General features: G+C 43.6%; 2 long non-coding RNA genes across 3 annotated transcripts in view; one reads left to right on the forward strand and one right to left on the reverse strand.

Moving 5' to 3' along the window:
• Nucleotides 1–662: 662 nt before the first annotated feature.
• The window catches only part of LOC114007380 (uncharacterized), a 78,156-nt gene continuing 61,980 nt past the window's right edge, over nucleotides 663–16,838 (forward strand). The window contains exons 1-2 of one of the 2 annotated variants that reach the window (XR_003549019.1): nucleotides 663–935; nucleotides 1,460–1,548. This is a non-coding gene — a long non-coding RNA (uncharacterized LOC114007380). The other variant, XR_003549018.1, reaches the window with a different exon arrangement.
• LOC102496214 (uncharacterized) lies at nucleotides 2,372–4,916 on the reverse strand. The gene is made up of 3 exons (XR_334189.3): nucleotides 4,743–4,916; nucleotides 3,139–3,265; nucleotides 2,372–2,442 (listed from the first exon to the last, which is right to left on the reverse strand). It is a non-coding gene; the product is annotated as an uncharacterized LOC102496214 (long non-coding RNA).

A 16,838-nucleotide genomic window follows, 5' to 3' on the forward strand; every position in this document is an offset into this window, starting at 1 on the left:
TCTGAGTGCTGTTTAGCCTGGATTATTGTTCAAAGGCATGGGGGTCCAGAACACGTGAGCTCCCTGTGCGGCTTTAGCGAGGGCCCAGGGGTGGCTACACCTGGGGTTGGGACATGGCTGCCTGTGCCTATCAAACGGGGCAGAGTCTGTGTGAGGCACCGAGGAGCCCCAGGGGAAGACGTGGTCCTCACAGCAGAGGCTCAGGTAGGGCTGGCCAGGAATGGGGAGGTTGGCGGGTCAGCCCCGGGGGTGGGGGCAGCCGCCCATTGTCCTTGCCGGTCACCCCTGAACTCCTCCCTCTGGGTTTCCAGGAAGAGGGGGGATCTGTGGGTGCACCCAGTGTCTCCAAGTCAGAGAGGCATAGTCTCTTTGCTTGGAGGATGATCCCACAGCTTTGGCCTGGCCCAGGCGGCGGGCATGGGGCAGTGGCCTGCAGAGTGGCAGCATGGCCCAGCAGGGGCGCGGTGAGGCAGCTCGACAGGTAGCAGGATCGATCTCCGCACAGCGGTCCTAAGTCACCCTGGGGGAAATGTTCTCCTCACCCCAGTCAGTGCTCAGCCTCCACGGGAAGGGGCAGCCCCAGCACAGGGCGCTCCAGACCAGCCTTCACTGCGCTCCGCCCGCTCTGCGCCAGGCTGCGTGGGGGCGGTGGGGCGCCGCGTCTACCAGGTGCTGGGGGTCAGGGGTCAGGGGTCGGAGGTCGGGGGCAAGGGCAGGAATAGGAAGGGAAGCCAGGAGGCCGGGAGGTGGTCAGCCAGGCGGTGTGCCCACACGCCGGTGGCAGGGAGCCCTGCAGAGGGTACAGCAGCTGCGGAGCCCCTGCTCGGGCGGCCACTCGTCTTAGTGTCGCGGGACTTCAGTTACGGCTCCCGCAAGGACCCTGGCCTCGGGGTACTGTGGGGTGACGACGGAGAGAGAGAATACGAACAGCAAAGGTGCCAGACGCTTGGGGTTCACGGACAGGCTGGGGGCACTCGGGGTGGGGGCGCAGGCAGCCGGGAAGGCACATGGGTGCAGAGCGCCCTTTCCCCGCAGCCCTGCCGAGCGCTGGCTCGTGACCCCCGAAGCCCCGAGTCGCAAGCGCTGGTCTCGTTTGTTCATCTCCTCCCAGACTTCCTCAAGGCGGCCTTTCCGCCTGCGGCAAAATTCAGATCCCTAGAATGTTCTTTCCTGGCCCAGCTTATGCTTAGAAGAGAGAAGGAAGCGTTTGTCCTCTCGCCACCATCTCGTGGAGGCCTGGGAACTCGCGAGGACCTGCAAGAGCTGATGGCCGGTGTGATGATGAATGGGCTGGGAAAACGAGGTGCCCGGACACCAGGGCACACACCTGGTTATCAATAACACCACTCCTGCCGTGGGAGTGGGGGAGCGCAGGAGACAGGTGCTGAGTGCAGTAAGCCAGACTGAAGGGCAGACGCCTGTGTCCCGGCTCAACCTGAACCAGACGTCCACACTGCAGGGAGCCGTAGACGGAGAGGCAGAGAATGGCAGATGCCAGGAACAGCTCCAGGACGGTGGGAGTGGGGATTCCTGAACGCCGAAATGCAGGTACGTAAGACAAAGAGGCTCCTCAGAGATACACCACAGCACAGTGAAATACAGGCCCTTTAACACCAATTAAAACAAAGGAGACTTATTAAATGTGCATAATATATTGTAATGTTAATCCGAGAAGAAGAATGTGGGCGCACCTTGATTTGGCTGTTGTGTACTGTAAGCACGCCTTAAAAACCCACACCTGGGGCTGGCAGGTGGCACGGTGGTTAAGGCTCTGGACTCCCACGTGGGACTGTCTTCCCCTGGTGAATTCAGTCACTCCTTGGCGATCTTATGATGTCATAATTCAGATGTATCACAGTCAAAGGACTTTGACCACTTCTCAGATGACTTGCAGGGTTGACTGCACCACTGGGGTGAGGGGAATAAAATAAAGGGGTGATATGATTGTAGAGGGCTAGAAACTAACGTAGGGACTTGGGGACTGACCTGAAAGGCATGTCTGTGATTTCCCCCTCTATTGAAATCACACGTATTTCAAGCACTTACACATTTATTGAGTATTTTCTGAGTGCCAGGAACTATTGGGGTGTTTCGCCCCTCCCTAGCCTCCCGGAACTTACATTTCAGCGACAGCGAGGGATCGCAGTAAAAAGCCTTACCAGGAACATGGCAGGGGCTGGCTTAGCTAGGGCTGTAGGGGAGTGCCTCTGGAGTGGGCGATGTTTGAGCAGGGGCTCGGGTGACGCAGAAGGAAGGACTCGCTTGGCCTCCGGGAAGGCATTTCAGGAAGAAGCAGTGTGGCAGATGCTAAGGTCTGGAGTGGGTGATGTTTGAGCAGGGGCTCAGGTGACAGAAGGAAGGACTCGCTTGGCCTCCGGGAAGGCATTTCAGGAAGAAGCAGTGTGGCAGATGCTAAGGTCCTGAGGCATGTACGAGCTCGGCCTGTTTAAGGACAGCGGAAGAGCCCGTGTGAGGAGGGTCGCTGACCCGGCAGTGCAATGAGAGGAGGTCACAGCAGGAGCAGGAGCGAGTCACGTCTCGCAGGCCGGAGGGGTCTCTCTAAGGAGCTTCTCTGTAGATGTGAGGAGGAGCCAGAGGAAGGCTCGGTGCAGAGGAGGGACAAACTGGCTTCATCCGGAAACAAGGATAGCCCACTGCCACGATCCTTTCCCACGTTTTTCTTAATGTTCAATATTTTCTAGATGTTTGAGAGGGGAGGAAACAGCCGAACAAGCCCAAAACTCCCCCCAAAAATGGAGAGAGAAAAAGAAAACAAAAACAAAACAACTCCCCAATCAAAACCAACTAACCAACCAAACAAAAACAACCAAAAAAACTTTTCATCAGCGTTTTAAAATTCTACCTATTAAACTCAGCTACAAGAACATTTAAATTTTATCTGTCTCACTTAGGGGCTTTTTTTACATTGAGCTAAGGTGGTTTGTGGTGAAAGCTAGGCTCTGCTTGCCTAATTTTAGAAATGAGTCTTTTTTTTTTTTTTCCATTCCCTGAGTGGTACCTGATGTTCAGTATCTATAAAAGGGCCTCACAGGATGATCTATGATTTTCCCCTCCCCTGAAGAGAACAGGGTTAAGATGGAGTAAGAAAGAATTTCCTCGTGAAGTGGAAAAGCAGACCTGCCTGGGGGTCGTCATTTTCAAACTGCATCACAAAGTTGGAGAATGAAGTCGTCTGTTTTCATAATTCACGTAGTGGGGTTCAGCATCTTCCAGAGCAGACATACAGGTGCAAGGGACCTGGATTCTAGGAACAGTACTATTAGGATTTCTGCTTTGGATCATTTCAGATGGTTTAGAAAGATTTAGATAACTTAGAATTGAACGAACATTTACTTTTCTAATCTGGTTTAACAATTATTTTGAGAACTAATATAGCTTATATTTGCTTGAATTTTTCAATTTGTTTTCTTTATGAATGGAAACAAGTATTCAAGCTGGTAGCAAGTATTCAAGCTTATGTCATTAACTAGTTTCCTTAATCAGTCCTGGAGGGGCCAGTGGGTGGCATAGTGGTTGAGGCCCTGGACTACCACATGACCAATCGCGGTTCAAATCCTGGACCTGGTGGCTTGTTTTCTCACTTTCCCTCTCTCTGTCTCTCTCTGGTCAAATTAAAAAATAAATAAATAAAATTAAATAAATAATTAAAAAAAAACTACTCCTGGAATACCTTCACTCTGGTGTTTAATCTTTAGGGACTACAGATTGGTATATATCTTAGTATGTCTCTTAACTCAAATACATGTTTAAAGTTTAAATAGTTACATGTTTATATATTAAGTACATATATTAAGCATATGGAAGATGTTAGTTTAAGCGGACTGTGCTGCTAATTATAGGTTGCGCTTTTTGTATCAAGAATGAAATGAGTCTAGGGAAAATTATTTCACTGCCCTGAGAGGTTTATTAAGTACTAATTGAAAGGTTTGTGGCATCTTTAGGAAATTAAATCTTCTGGTTGTAAAACACCCCACTTCCACTTCGCTGTGTGTGGTTTAGAGCAAAAGGAACCGACTGTTCTTGTCATTATAGATCGGGCTTTAATTGTTTAGATCACAATTGGTACACAGGTCTCATCTCATGTGCCAACCCTCGCCCACCAGTTGTGGCGGCTGCAAATGATACAGTTTACTGAGGAGGACTGCATGCCCTTGTCTCGGATCTGTGGGGAGAGCACGGTGTTGTATGGACAGCGTCCACCATGGCGTCCCCGTCAGGCAGGAGGTACAGCACAATTAGCAGCCCTGTGTGCGAGCTGCGAGTAGATGGTCTTTTTTTTTTTTTTTCTTTTAATGTATTTATTTAGTTGTTTATGCTATAGGGAACATGCACTTGCCAGAGAAAGAGACAGGGGAGAGAGAGAAAGTGAGAAAGTCCTGGCTGTGGGACTTGAACCATGCAGTTGGCCATGTGGGATCCAGCCACCCAACCATTGTACCACCTGGCTGGCCCTAGATTGTCATTTTTAGGACCATTGCTCGTATTTTAGAATCTGGTACTGTGGTGTAGTTCAAGGAGCATTCATTGATGATTAGAAAATTTTACTGCAGTGTTGAACTGAAGCCGTGATAGTGGGCATTCTTGTCTCAGTTCTGATTTCAAAACAAAAGCTTTTGACATTTGCTATAGCTTTATTCATATTCTGTGGTAGAAGAATAATCTGTGATCCCAGAAAGAAGTCCACATTCTAATCCCTGGCACCTGGGAATAAGATAGGTTACCTGGCAAAGGTAAGGGTGCTGATCAGAGAACCTCAAGATGGGAAGATTATGCTGGGCTGCCTGGAGGGACCCTCTGTGATCACTGGGGTTGCTGAACGGGAGAGAGAAAAGAAGAGTGAGGCAGTGAGGAGATCTCAGCTCTGTTGCTGGCTTTCAAGGCAGGGGACCAGGCAATTCTCAGCGGTGCAAATGGCTTCTAGAAGCTGGAGAAACAAGGAAAAGAAGCTCCTGGAGAACCTCAGAAGGAACATAGCCCTGTTGACGCCATGACTCCAGCCCAGCAAGACCCAGGGTGGAGCTCCCCTGCAAGATGACGAATTCGTGGTGTTTTATGATGCTAGAATTGTGGTGACACTGAGACAGGTATCCTTTTACAGTGTAAAGAAGTTATTTCCCCATATGTTTATTAATTTAAAAAATAAGTTGATAGTGACTTTTATCAAATATATTTTTATTTTTCAACTATTTGATGCCTTGTAACCCTTGACTATGAATGCCCTGTCCTGGGACTGTCAGTGAGGCCTTGTGTTCTAATGTGTTCTGGTCACAGGACATTACAGTCACACAGGGCCACTGTGTGCCATGATGGGTCAAGGCAAGAATAAGACCCCTCGGTTAATATGTATGAACACAAGGAAAACAAAGAATGTCCTCTAAGTCCCCCAAATGGCCAAACAGTTCTCTATCCTGGCTAATATGAGGAGGACCTACAGCTTTTTATTGTTAGTTTTTTTCATAGTAATTACATCTTATGGCTCAGTACACTCTCTCTTCCTAGTAGATATAAGTTAGTAAGTTACCCAGCCCTAGAATTACCAACCTGATCAACGATGGCATCCAATCTAGAACTCAGCTTGGCTTCCTTAACCTCTCAAGATCACCCACCACGAACCCAAACTGAAACCCTTTCTGCTATCTTCCTCTTTTTGTTTCGGAGAGTTTTTTTTTTTTTTTTTTTTGCTATAGGGCGCGTGCGCTTGCCAGCCAGACAGAGAGAGACAGAGAGATAGAAAGCGAGAAATCACCCCCCAGGGGGGATGGCCACGCTGCAATCCCTTCTCCTCCATTCTTCTCTCGGGATCTTGGGCACGCACACACACGTGCCCGGCATGAGTTTTATGCCACCGGGTCCAGGACTCGAACTGCGGTCGACTACATGGGAGTCCAGCGACATAGCCATTACGCTAACTGCTGGTCCCCCCTTTCTGCTATCTTCTTATGGAGGCGTCCCAAGGTTCCCACAGGTGTTCCTTTGCTTCAATAAGTAATGAACCCAGCCTGTCCGGTCATCTTTAGCGGGAGGTCATTGACTACAGTTAGGCTTTATGTTTTACAGGAGTACTATCATTTAAAAAATTGAGATACGATTTATATGTCGTAAAATTCATGCCTTTAGAGTGTGCAGTGCAGTGGTTTTTAGTGTAATTCACAGTCCTGCAACCCTCACTGCTATCTAATTACAGAACATTTCATCGCCCTACAGGAAACACCATACCCAGCAGCAGTCAGTCCCCCTTCACTCTCCCCTCTCCAGCCCTCAGAACCACTGGCCTACCTTCTGTCTTGATATATGTACCTATTCTGCACATTTCATATAAGGGGAATCATTTAACATGTAGCTTTTGGTGTCTGCCTCTTTCACTCAGCCTAACATTTTCATGGTTCATCCTTGTTGAAGCAGGAGTCAGTACTTCATTTCTTTTTAATAGGTAAACATAAACATATTCATTTGTATGAAAATTTATTGTATTTATTCATCAATTGATAGACTTTTGGGTTGTTTCCCCAGATTTTGCTGTTTTGAATAAAGACTCTATACAAGTTTTCATGTGGACCTGTGTTTTCAATTCCCTTGGATATATACCTAGGAGAGAAATTATGGATAGGTCCTGGACTTTTCTTTGAAGGGGGAGTTTTTATTACTCATAATTGGTCTGTTCAGATGTTCTGTTCCTTCATAATTCAATCTTGGTTGTTGTATGTGTTTAGGAATTTATCTATTTCTTCTAGGCTATCTAATTTGTTGGCATGTAATAGTTGATATTAGTCTCTTATGAGCTTTTCTTCTGTGATACAGTTTTAATGCTTGACTTCATCTCTGGTTTTGTTTGAGTCTTCTCTCTCTCTCTCTTTCTCTCCTCCCTCTCTTTCTTTTTAGTTAGTTTAACTAAAAGCTTGTTGAGTTGGTTTACTTTTTAAAAAAACTAAAATTTCATTTCATTGTTATTTTTTCTATTTTTTTCTAGCCTCTATTTCATTTATTTCTGCTTTGATCTTTTTTTTTTTTTTTTCCTTCTGCTAATTTTGGGCCTAGTTCTTATTTTTCTAGTTCCCTGAAGTGTGTCATTTGGTTGTTTATTTGAGAGCTTTTCATTTATTTATTTAGAGAGATTTTTGCTATAGGAAGCAGAGAGAGAGAGAGAGAGAGAGAGAGAGAGAGAGAGAGAGAGAGAGAGAGAGAGAGAGAGAGGAAGTGAGAAATCACCCCTGGGGGGGGAGGCCACACCACAATCCCTTCTTCATTTTCCTCTTAGGATTTTGGGAATGCATGCATATGCTCCTGGCATTGAGTTTCAAGTTGCCAAGCCTGGAAATTGAACCAATGTCGGCCATGTGGGAGTCCAGCGCCTTAACCACTACACTGTCTGCTGACCCTGAGACCTTCTTATATTTTGATGTAGGCATTTTTTTTTTGCATAAATTTCCCCATCTCTGCTTTTTCTGCATCTCATACCTTTTGGTATGTTGTGTTTCCATTTTTCTTTGTCTCAGATATTTTAAAATTTCCCTTTTAATTCCTTCTTTGACCCATTGGTTGTTCAGGAACATATTGTTTACTTTTCATACATTCGTGAATTTTCCATAGTTCCTCCTAATATTGCTTTCTAGTTTTATACTAGTGTGGTCAGAAAAGATCTTTGATATGAACTGGATTTTCTTACCTTGGCTAAGACTTGTTTTTTTGGCTAACGTGTGATCTATCCTGGGGAATGTTTAATGTACAGTTGAAAGGAAAGTATATTTTGTAAGTATTTCATGGAATGTTCTGTAAATGTGCTAGGTCTATTTGGTCTAGAATACATTTTTCTTTTAATTTCTGGGGGTGAGGGGAAGAGGGAGAGAGATAAAGGGGGTGGGGGAGAGAGAGAGAGGAAGAGAGAGAGAGGAAAAAATGCTCCCCTGTGGGACACGGTCATGTTGCAGGGTTTTCTTCTCCATTTCTGCTTCCTGTCAAAGTTTGAGGCACACATGCACACATGCCTGGTGTGTTTTCAAGATGTCAAGGCAGGGGATTGAACCATGCTTGGTCATTTGGGATCCAGCTCCCTGAGCACTGCAATAACCTTTAAAAAAAATTCCTTGGGACCAGCAGTTAGCGTAATGGCTATGTCGCTAGACTCCCATGTAGTCGACCGCGGTTCAAGTCCCGGACCTGTGGCTTAAACTCATGCTGGGCACGTGTGCGTGTGTGCCCAAGATCCCGAGAGGAGAATGGAGGAGAAGGGATTGCGGTGTGGCCATCCCCCCTGGGGGGGGGTGATTTCTCGCCTTCTGTCTCTCTGTCTCTCTGTCTCTCTCTGTCTGTCTGGCAAGCGCACGTGCCCTATAGCAAAACAACAACAACAAAACAAACAAACAAAACTCTCATAAAAAACTTCCTCAAAAAATCCCTTCAGTTCCCAGACCCTTTATTTCCAGGTAGCTGCTCTCCATTCTCACCCCTCTCACAGCACATGTACCCTCACGTAGGTAACAAGTTTACTACCGAGAAACTACATCTTGTTGGAATATAAAGTTTTGAATTTCTTCTTATAACACACTGTAAGACTTGTTCCCATTTGATAATCATTTATTTATTTATTTTATCAAGATTCAACAACTTTTCTTGCGATCTTTATTAGAGTAGCCCAATTTTAGTACTTAAGAATCAGTTTGGTCTATTTAAAAATTTTTAGCCTCAGTTCCAAGTTTGCTTCCTACCCTTACCTCAAGCCAGCTGGAAAAAGGTGGTCCGGCTTTTGACGTCTCCTCCCTGAGTCTCACCTAAACCTGGGTGTTTTCTGTGTGGAGTGGGGAAGAAGGGACAGAGGCAGAGGTCCATCTAGTGTAGTTTGATGCTGGTGGTGTTTCCACGTCGTGTTCCCCTGGACCCTCTGCCCCTGAGGAACTCCCCTGAAGAGTAGCTGTGTCTCATCCTGGTACCCCACAGTATCCTCTCTGATTCTTCCCCTGGCTGGGACTGCTACTGCTTGGTTATATGGCTGCCTGACTGGCTTCATGGTGTCTGTCTCTCCCCGAGTCTCCATGTTCCTTCATGTGGAGTTACCAGATGCCCAAGTCTTCTTCCACATCCTCTCTGTTTTGTAGAGATTTGCCTTCCAAATCCTCACACACCGACTATACCATACAGTTTCTCAGGCCCCCGCAAAACAGACCGTCCCAGCAGGCCTGTCTCTAGGAAACTGTAGGTCAGAATTTAGCACCTGTCTCTGTTCAGAGTTTCTGCCCAGCTGGAGGGCAGTCATGGCAAGCCTACTTGTCCCTCGTTGTGGAGGTCAAGGTCTGTCGAGGACATCCCTTCATGGGCTCCCAGACCCTCTTCTCAGATCTGTCTCATGTGAGTGATGATCCCGGGGTACAGAAACCAATGACAGTCCTGACGTAGGATGAGAGGTCGACAGTGGCCATGTCGGCACAGTGCAATGCTACAGAGCTGTACACCGAAGGTGGTTATCATGGTGACTTCACATTGTCTCTGTTTCCCCACAATGAGACCCCCAACATTTAAATACAAAACAGCACTGGAATTGGGGGCCTCCACAGTTCTGTAGGCGTCCTTTCGTTCCTGGCAGGAGAAACTGTTTTTCCTTTGCTAAGATGCCGTGGTTTCTCCTGGAGCCGTCTTTACTTAGCTTGGCAGGAGGGAATGCATCTCCCTTCCGTCTCCAGTGGGGAAGGGAGGAAATAATAGCCTCTCCTGACAGGCCCTGCATGCCCTACCAGGCCGATGACTTATTCCTCCCCAGGGGTCCTTTTCCATTTTGGGACGGAGTGCGTTTGTTTCTTGGTTGGGGCTGTTCGGACCGAATGCTGCTCAGTAATCCCTGTGGGGACGTGAGTAGCTCATCTAGTGGGGTTAGGGTCTTTTTAAAATGTGAGATATTTTTGGTTCTCTTCTTTGGGCATTGGCCTCAATTCCAGGATAAGATAATCTCACTTGACATTCTGTTCCATGAGTTTGTGCTAACATATTAAAGCACGGTATGGGGATACTGTAATGGAAGTGTGAGAGAGCAGAGAGGCACAGAAATGGAGGGTTTCTCATATCATGTTGCCCTTTTAAATAAACATTTCAGGTCTTCATTTAGAAATGCAAAGGATAGGGAAGATATTCAGAAAATAATATATGTTTCTTTTAATCATGTGTCTCCCCTCCACATCTGAGAACATTAATTTTTAAAAAAAGAATTATCTTATTTAATTTTATTTATCTATTTATTTATTTCAGTTGACCAGATGGGGGCGGGGAGAGAAAGCAAGTCATCAGGTCTGGAACCTGAACCATGGTTGGCCATGTGAGAGTCCAGCGCCCTTAACCACCACGCCACCTGCCAGCCAATGCGAGCATTTAAAATGCAATTGGCCTGAGCATCCCTGTGGGGACGTGAGTAGCTCATCTAGTGGGGTTAGGGTCTTTTTAAAATGTGAGATATTTTTGGTTCTCTTCTTTGGGCATTGGCCTCAATTCCAGGATAAGATAATCTCACTTGACATTCTGTTCCATGAGTTTGTGCTAACATATTAAAGCACGGTATGGGGATACTGTAATGGAAGTGTGAGAGAGCAGAGAGGCACAGAAATGGAGGGTTTCTCATATCATGTTGCCCTTTTAAATAAACATTTCAGGTCTTCATTTAGAAATGCAAAGGATAGGGAAGATATTCAGAAAATAATATATGTTTCTTTTAATCATGTGTCTCCCCTCCACATCTGAGAACATTAATTTTTAAAAAAAGAATTATCTTATTTAATTTTATTTATCTATTTATTTATTTCAGTTGACCAGATGGGGGCGGGGAGAGAAAGCAAGTCATCAGGTCTGGAACCTGAACCATGGTTGGCCATGTGAGAGTCCAGCGCCCTTAACCACCACGCCACCTGCCAGCCAATGAGAGCATTTAAAATGCAATTGGCCTGAGATCCCAGATTGAAATTTAGAGGCAGAAAAGAGATCCAGCTCCAGTTGGTGCAGCTGAGCTTCAGCTGTTCAAAGTAGAGCGGGGACACTACCACGGCAAAGCACAGGATGCTCCGTTTCTTCCCATGTTTTGATTTTTTAATGCGATTTCTCTTCTCTAGCTGGGACTCCAATTGCACGTGGTTACACTACTTGGCCTTGTCCTACTTGCCATTGAAGCGCTGCTCATTTTTTCCTGAAATGTTTTTCTCTTTTTCTCAGAATGAATTTCTATTGATATAGCTTCAAGTATAATAACTTTTTATTCTCCAATATGATCTTACATTCATTCAGTGACATTTTTATTTCAGATATTGTAAATTTCTGTTGTAGAGTTTCATTTTTTTTCCTCATAGTTTCTATTGCTCTGTTGAGATTATGATTTAATTTTACTTTTCCTTTTTAAACATATTTATCATAGCTTTCTTAAAGTCTTAGTTTGCTAATTACAACATGTAGGCTATGTCAGGAACTGTTTTTTTAAAAATTATTTATTAACTTTATTTATTTAAATTGGATCGGGGGTGGGGGGGAGAGAACGCAAGCTGCCAGGTCCAGGGACTTGAACTGCTGTTGGCCATGTGGGAGTCCATCAGCCTTGACCACCACGCCACCTGCCAGCCCCAGGAACTGTTTTTATTGACTGCTTTTATTTTTCTTTGATTTTTGGTCACTTTACTAGACATTTTGAGATGTATAGTAATTTTTTTGTTATATGCACAGTGATTTAATAATACCGTAATATAAATTTTATCCTATTGCATTGTGTATGTAGAGACTTTAGAGTATATTATCTTCCTCTTGACTGTTGGATGTTTGGCAGTAGAGTTTAGTTTCTGACCTGTCTCTTTTACCTCAGGTATACTTGGTTTTAGACATGGTTGCCACATCTCTGCAAAGAGCTTAATGTTTCCTAAGCCTCTCTAACCTAGTAGGATTCAAATTTCACACTTCGCTTCCTATATTGTATGCAGTAAATAAATTCTTTGCTTAGTTGTTTCCAACTTCCAGTTATTCCCTTTTCTGAGCTTGAGTTTTCATAGTTTAAGAGTTAGCCCAGGGACCAGCAGTTACCGTAATGGCTATGTCACTGGACTCCCATGTAGTCGACCACAGTTTGAGTCCCAGACCTGGTGGCTTAAAACTCATGCCGGGCACGTGTGCGTGCATGCCCAAGATCCTGAGGGGAGAATGGAGGAGAAGGGATTGCGGCATGGCCATCCCCCCTGGGGGGTGATTTCTCACTTTCTATCTCTCTGTCTCTCTCTGTCTGGCTGGCGAGCGCACGCGCCCTGTAGCAAAAAACCTCTCCAAAAAAAGAAAAACAAAGAAAAAAAAAGAGCCCAGAATTAAAAAAATAATTATTTATTTAACTTTATTTATTATCATTACTTTTAATCTGCTGTCAGGCATGTGTGCTCACCAGAGAGAGATGGAGGGTGGAATGGGCAGTGAGAAAGCAAGCGTCCAGGTTCAGGGATTGAACAATGGTTGGCCACGTGGGAGCCCAATGCCTCAACCACCACACCATCTGTTAGTCCTGTCAGCCTGGAATTTGAATTTATATGTATATTTTGGGAGGAATTTTCCTTTCTTGATTGGATTTTACCCCTCCCCTGCTATTTTGGGAGCTGAACCCTACACATTGACTTTTCGGTTCAGTTATGCCATGCTTTTCTTCTTGAATCCTCTCTCCCCTGCATCAAATGTAGAACAGGAAGTGCTCCTGGGGAAAAGCCATGGAAATGTGGACTTCACCCAGTAGATGTAATTTCGTTGCTTTCAAGAGTCTAATCCACTGTTTCTGCCTCCTCGTGGTTGCCTTTTGATGTCTTCAAATAGGTTTTAAATTTTTAAATATATATTTTGTTGAGAGGTATGATTGTTATCTTTCAGAAGTTTAGTGAAATATAAACTATTTCAGCATTACTAAAACTTGACTTTAAGTTTCAAAATGAATACTTTGTGTTATACATACACACACGTATATATATAAATGAAATATGAAATTTGGAAATAATCAAATATTTAGATTTTTTTCCTTTCTCTCTGGCCTATTTTATCTTTTTTATCCCAAGAGATTTCTGCATGTCTCAGCTTTTAGAATCTGAGTATTTTTCCTTTTGGTATTTCCAGCTGCTATGGTTTGAATGTTTGTTCCCTTCAAAACTCATGCTGAAATTCTATGGCAACATACCAGTATTGGGAGGTGGGGATTTAAAAGGTGATTAGGCAGAGGATTCAACATTCATGGATAGGTTTGATGCCTTTAAAAAAAGAGCATTCAAAAGTGGGCTTTCTTTCTTTCTTTTTCTTTCTTTCTTTCTTTTTTTTTTTTGAGAGGTTTTTGTTATAGGACACGTGTGCACGCCAGGAAGACAGACAGAGACAGAGAGACAGAAAGCGAGAAATCACTGCCTGGGGGGATGGGCACGCCACAATCCCTTCTTCTCCATTTTCCTCTCGGGATCTTGGGCATGCACGCACATGCACCTGGCGTGACTTTAAGCCACCAGGTCTGGGACTCGAACTGCGGTTGACTACATGGGAGTCCAGCAACATAGTCATTATGCCAACTGCTGGTCCCAAAGCAGGCTTTCTTGTTCATGTTTATGTTCATGTTCATGCTCATATTCATGTTCATGTCCCTTCTGCCTTCTGCCTTCTGCCATGGGATAATACAGGATGAAAGCGCTTGCCAGATGCAGGTGTCAAGCTCTTAGACTTTACAGCCTCTAGAACAATGAGTCAAATAAATTTTTGTTCCTTGTAAATTACTCAATCTCAGGGATTCTGTTATAGCAGCTCAAAACTAAGATAGAGAATTGGTACTCAGAAGTGGGGCTGTTATTGTAGCAAATAACGCCCACAGAAGCAGCTTGCTTTCAGCTAGTAAGGCCGCAACACACCTTCAATGTCCTGCCTTAGGGTTATGTCAACTCTGCATCCCTATGTCTTAATTTAGTGTACAGAGGTCCTGATTGCCTTTGCTTTCTGCAAGATACCACTTGTCCATTACATTGAGGACATTATTCTGATTGGACTTTGCGATTGAGAAGTAGCAACCACTTTGGACTTATTGGGATAACATTCACATGTCAGAGGGTAGGAAATAACTGAAATTCAGGGGCTTTCTACTTCAGTGAAATTTCTAGGGATCCAGTGATGTGGAGCATGTTGGGATATCACTTTTAAGGGAAGGGTGAGTTTTTGCATCTGCCCCCTGCTGCAGCCAACCTAGTGGGCCTATTTGGATTTCAGCAGCAACATAGTCTTCAGTTGTCACCCACTCCACTCTTCTTGTGGGGGATTGCTTTGGCAATACGAGGTCCTTTATGATTCCAGACAAATTATTTGATTGTTTTTTCTAGATCAGCGAAGAATGTCTCTGGTACCTTGATTAGGATTGCATTCAATATGTAAATTAATTTGGGTAGGATTGCCATTTTGATTATATTAATTCTTCCAACCCAGGAACATGGGATGCATTTCTACTTTTTTCATGTCATTCTCAATTTCTTTTTTTTAGCTCCTTGTAGTTTTCCTTGTGGAGGTCTTTAACTTCTTTGGTTAGATTTATTCCTAGATATCTTATACTTTTTGTGGCTATGGTGGATGGAATTAGATTTTTCAGTTCTCAGTCTGCCTGCTGTTCGTATATAGAAATGCTATAGATTTCTGTATGTTGATTTTGTATCCTGCAACTTTGCTGTATTCATGCATTACTTCCAGGAATTTTTTCATGGATACCATTGGGTCTTCTATGTATGCAGCCATGTCATCTGCAAATAGAGATAGTTTCACCTCATTTTTTTTTCTATTTGAATGCCTTTTATTTTATTCTCTTTTCTGATTGTGTTGGCAAGGACTTCCAGTACTATATTGAAAAGGAGTGGAGAAAGTGGGCATTCTTGTCTTGTACCTGTTTTTAGTGGGAAAGCTTTCAACTTTTCTCCATTGAGGATGATGTTTGCTATGGGTTTTTCATATATAGCTTTTATTGTGTTGAGAAATAACCCTTCTATGCCGATTTTGCTGAGAGTCTTGATCATGAAGGGATGTTGTTTCTTATCAAATACTTTTTCTGCATCAATTGATATGTACATATAGTTTTTATCTTTCTTTCTGTTAATATGGTGTATTATATTTATAGTTCTGCTTATGTTGAACCAACCTTGCATTCCTGGAATAAAACCTACCTGGTCGTGATGTATAATCTTTTTTATAAGTTGTTGGATACGATTTGCTAGTATCTTGTTGAGAATTCAGAGGTGAAGCCATAAAGACCAGGGCTTTTCTTTGTTGGTAGGTTATTTATTACTGATTCAATCTCCTGAATTGTTATGGGCCTATTCAGATTTTCTATATCCTCCTGGCTCAATCTTTGTAGATTGTATGTGTCCAGAAATTTGTCCATCTCATCCAGATTTTGTTTGCTGGCATATAGTTGTTCATAGTATCTTCTAATGATGTTTTGTATTTCTGTTATGTCTGTCATTATATTGTCAGCCTCCTTGCAAATTTGATTTATCTGGTTCCTTTCTTTCTTCTTCTTAATAAGTCTCACTAGTGGTGTATCAATTTTGTTTATCTTTTCAAAGAATCGGCTTTTACTTTCATTTATTTTCTGTATAGTTTGTTTATTTTCTATTTCATTTATTTTTGCTTGTATATTTATTATTTTCTTTCTCCTGGAGTTTTTTGGATTTTTTGCTGTAGCTTTTCCAATTCTCTGAGGCACGATGTTAGGTGATCAATTTGCGTTCTTTCCATCTTCTTCTTATGTGCACTAATTGCTATGAACTTCCCTCTTGTGACTACTTTTGCAGTGTCCCAAAGACTATGGAGACTCATGCCCTTATTGTCATTGGCTTCCATGAATCTTTTGATTTCAGTCTTTATTTCTTCAGTAGTAAGAAGTCATTCAGGAGCAGGTTATTTAGTTTCTGTGTATTTGTGTGTCTTTGAGAATTTCTCTTGAAATTAAAATCAAGTTTAATTCCATCATGGTTAGAGAAGATGCTGGATATAGTTTCTATGCCTTTGAATCTGTAGAGGCTTGCCTTATGCCCTATCATGTGGTCAGTCTTCAAAAAAGTTCTATGTAAGGGTGAGAAAAATGTGTATCTTGTGGTTTTGGGGTGGAAAGTTCTATAGATGTCTGCTAAGTCCGTATGTTTTATGGTTTCATTTAGATCCTTTTTCTCTTTATTTAGTTTTTGTCTAGATGATCTGTCCAGAGGAGATAGTGGGGTGTTGAGGTCCTCAACAATTAGTGTGTTGCAGTCTATTTCTCTTTTTAGATCTAGCAGTCTTTCCTTCATGTATTTAGGTGCTGCTGGGTTAGGCACATAGATATTTATAAGCATTATATCTTCTTAATAGATTAACCCTTTTACTACAATGTAGTGTCCTTTTTTTTGTCTCTTTGAACAATTTTTATTTAAATAATTCTTTTTTTTTTTTGGAGAGATTTTCACTGTAGGGCGCGTGCGCTCGCCAGACAGACAGAGAGAGACATAGAGACAGAAAGCGAGAAATCACCCCCCAGGGGGGATGGTCACGCCGCAATCCCTTCTCCTCCATTCTCCTCTCGGGATCTTGGGCACGCACGCACACGCGCCCGGCGTGAGTTTTAAGCCACCGGGTCCGGGACACGAACCGCGGTCAACTACGTGGGAGTCCAGCGACATAGCCATTACGCTAACTGCTGGTTCCCAAATAATTCTTTTTTTAATGATTATTTTATTTAACTTTATTTATTTATTTTAATTTGACCAGAGAAGGACAGAGAGAGGGAGCAAGAGAGCGAGAGAGAGTGAGAGTGTGTGTGTGTGTGTGTGTGTGAGAGAGAGAGA

This window comes from Tupaia chinensis, unplaced genomic scaffold (assembly GCF_000334495.1).
Source record: "Tupaia chinensis unplaced genomic scaffold, TupChi_1.0 Scaffold000161_4, whole genome shotgun sequence".
Taxonomy (NCBI): Eukaryota; Metazoa; Chordata; class Mammalia; order Scandentia; family Tupaiidae; genus Tupaia; species Tupaia belangeri.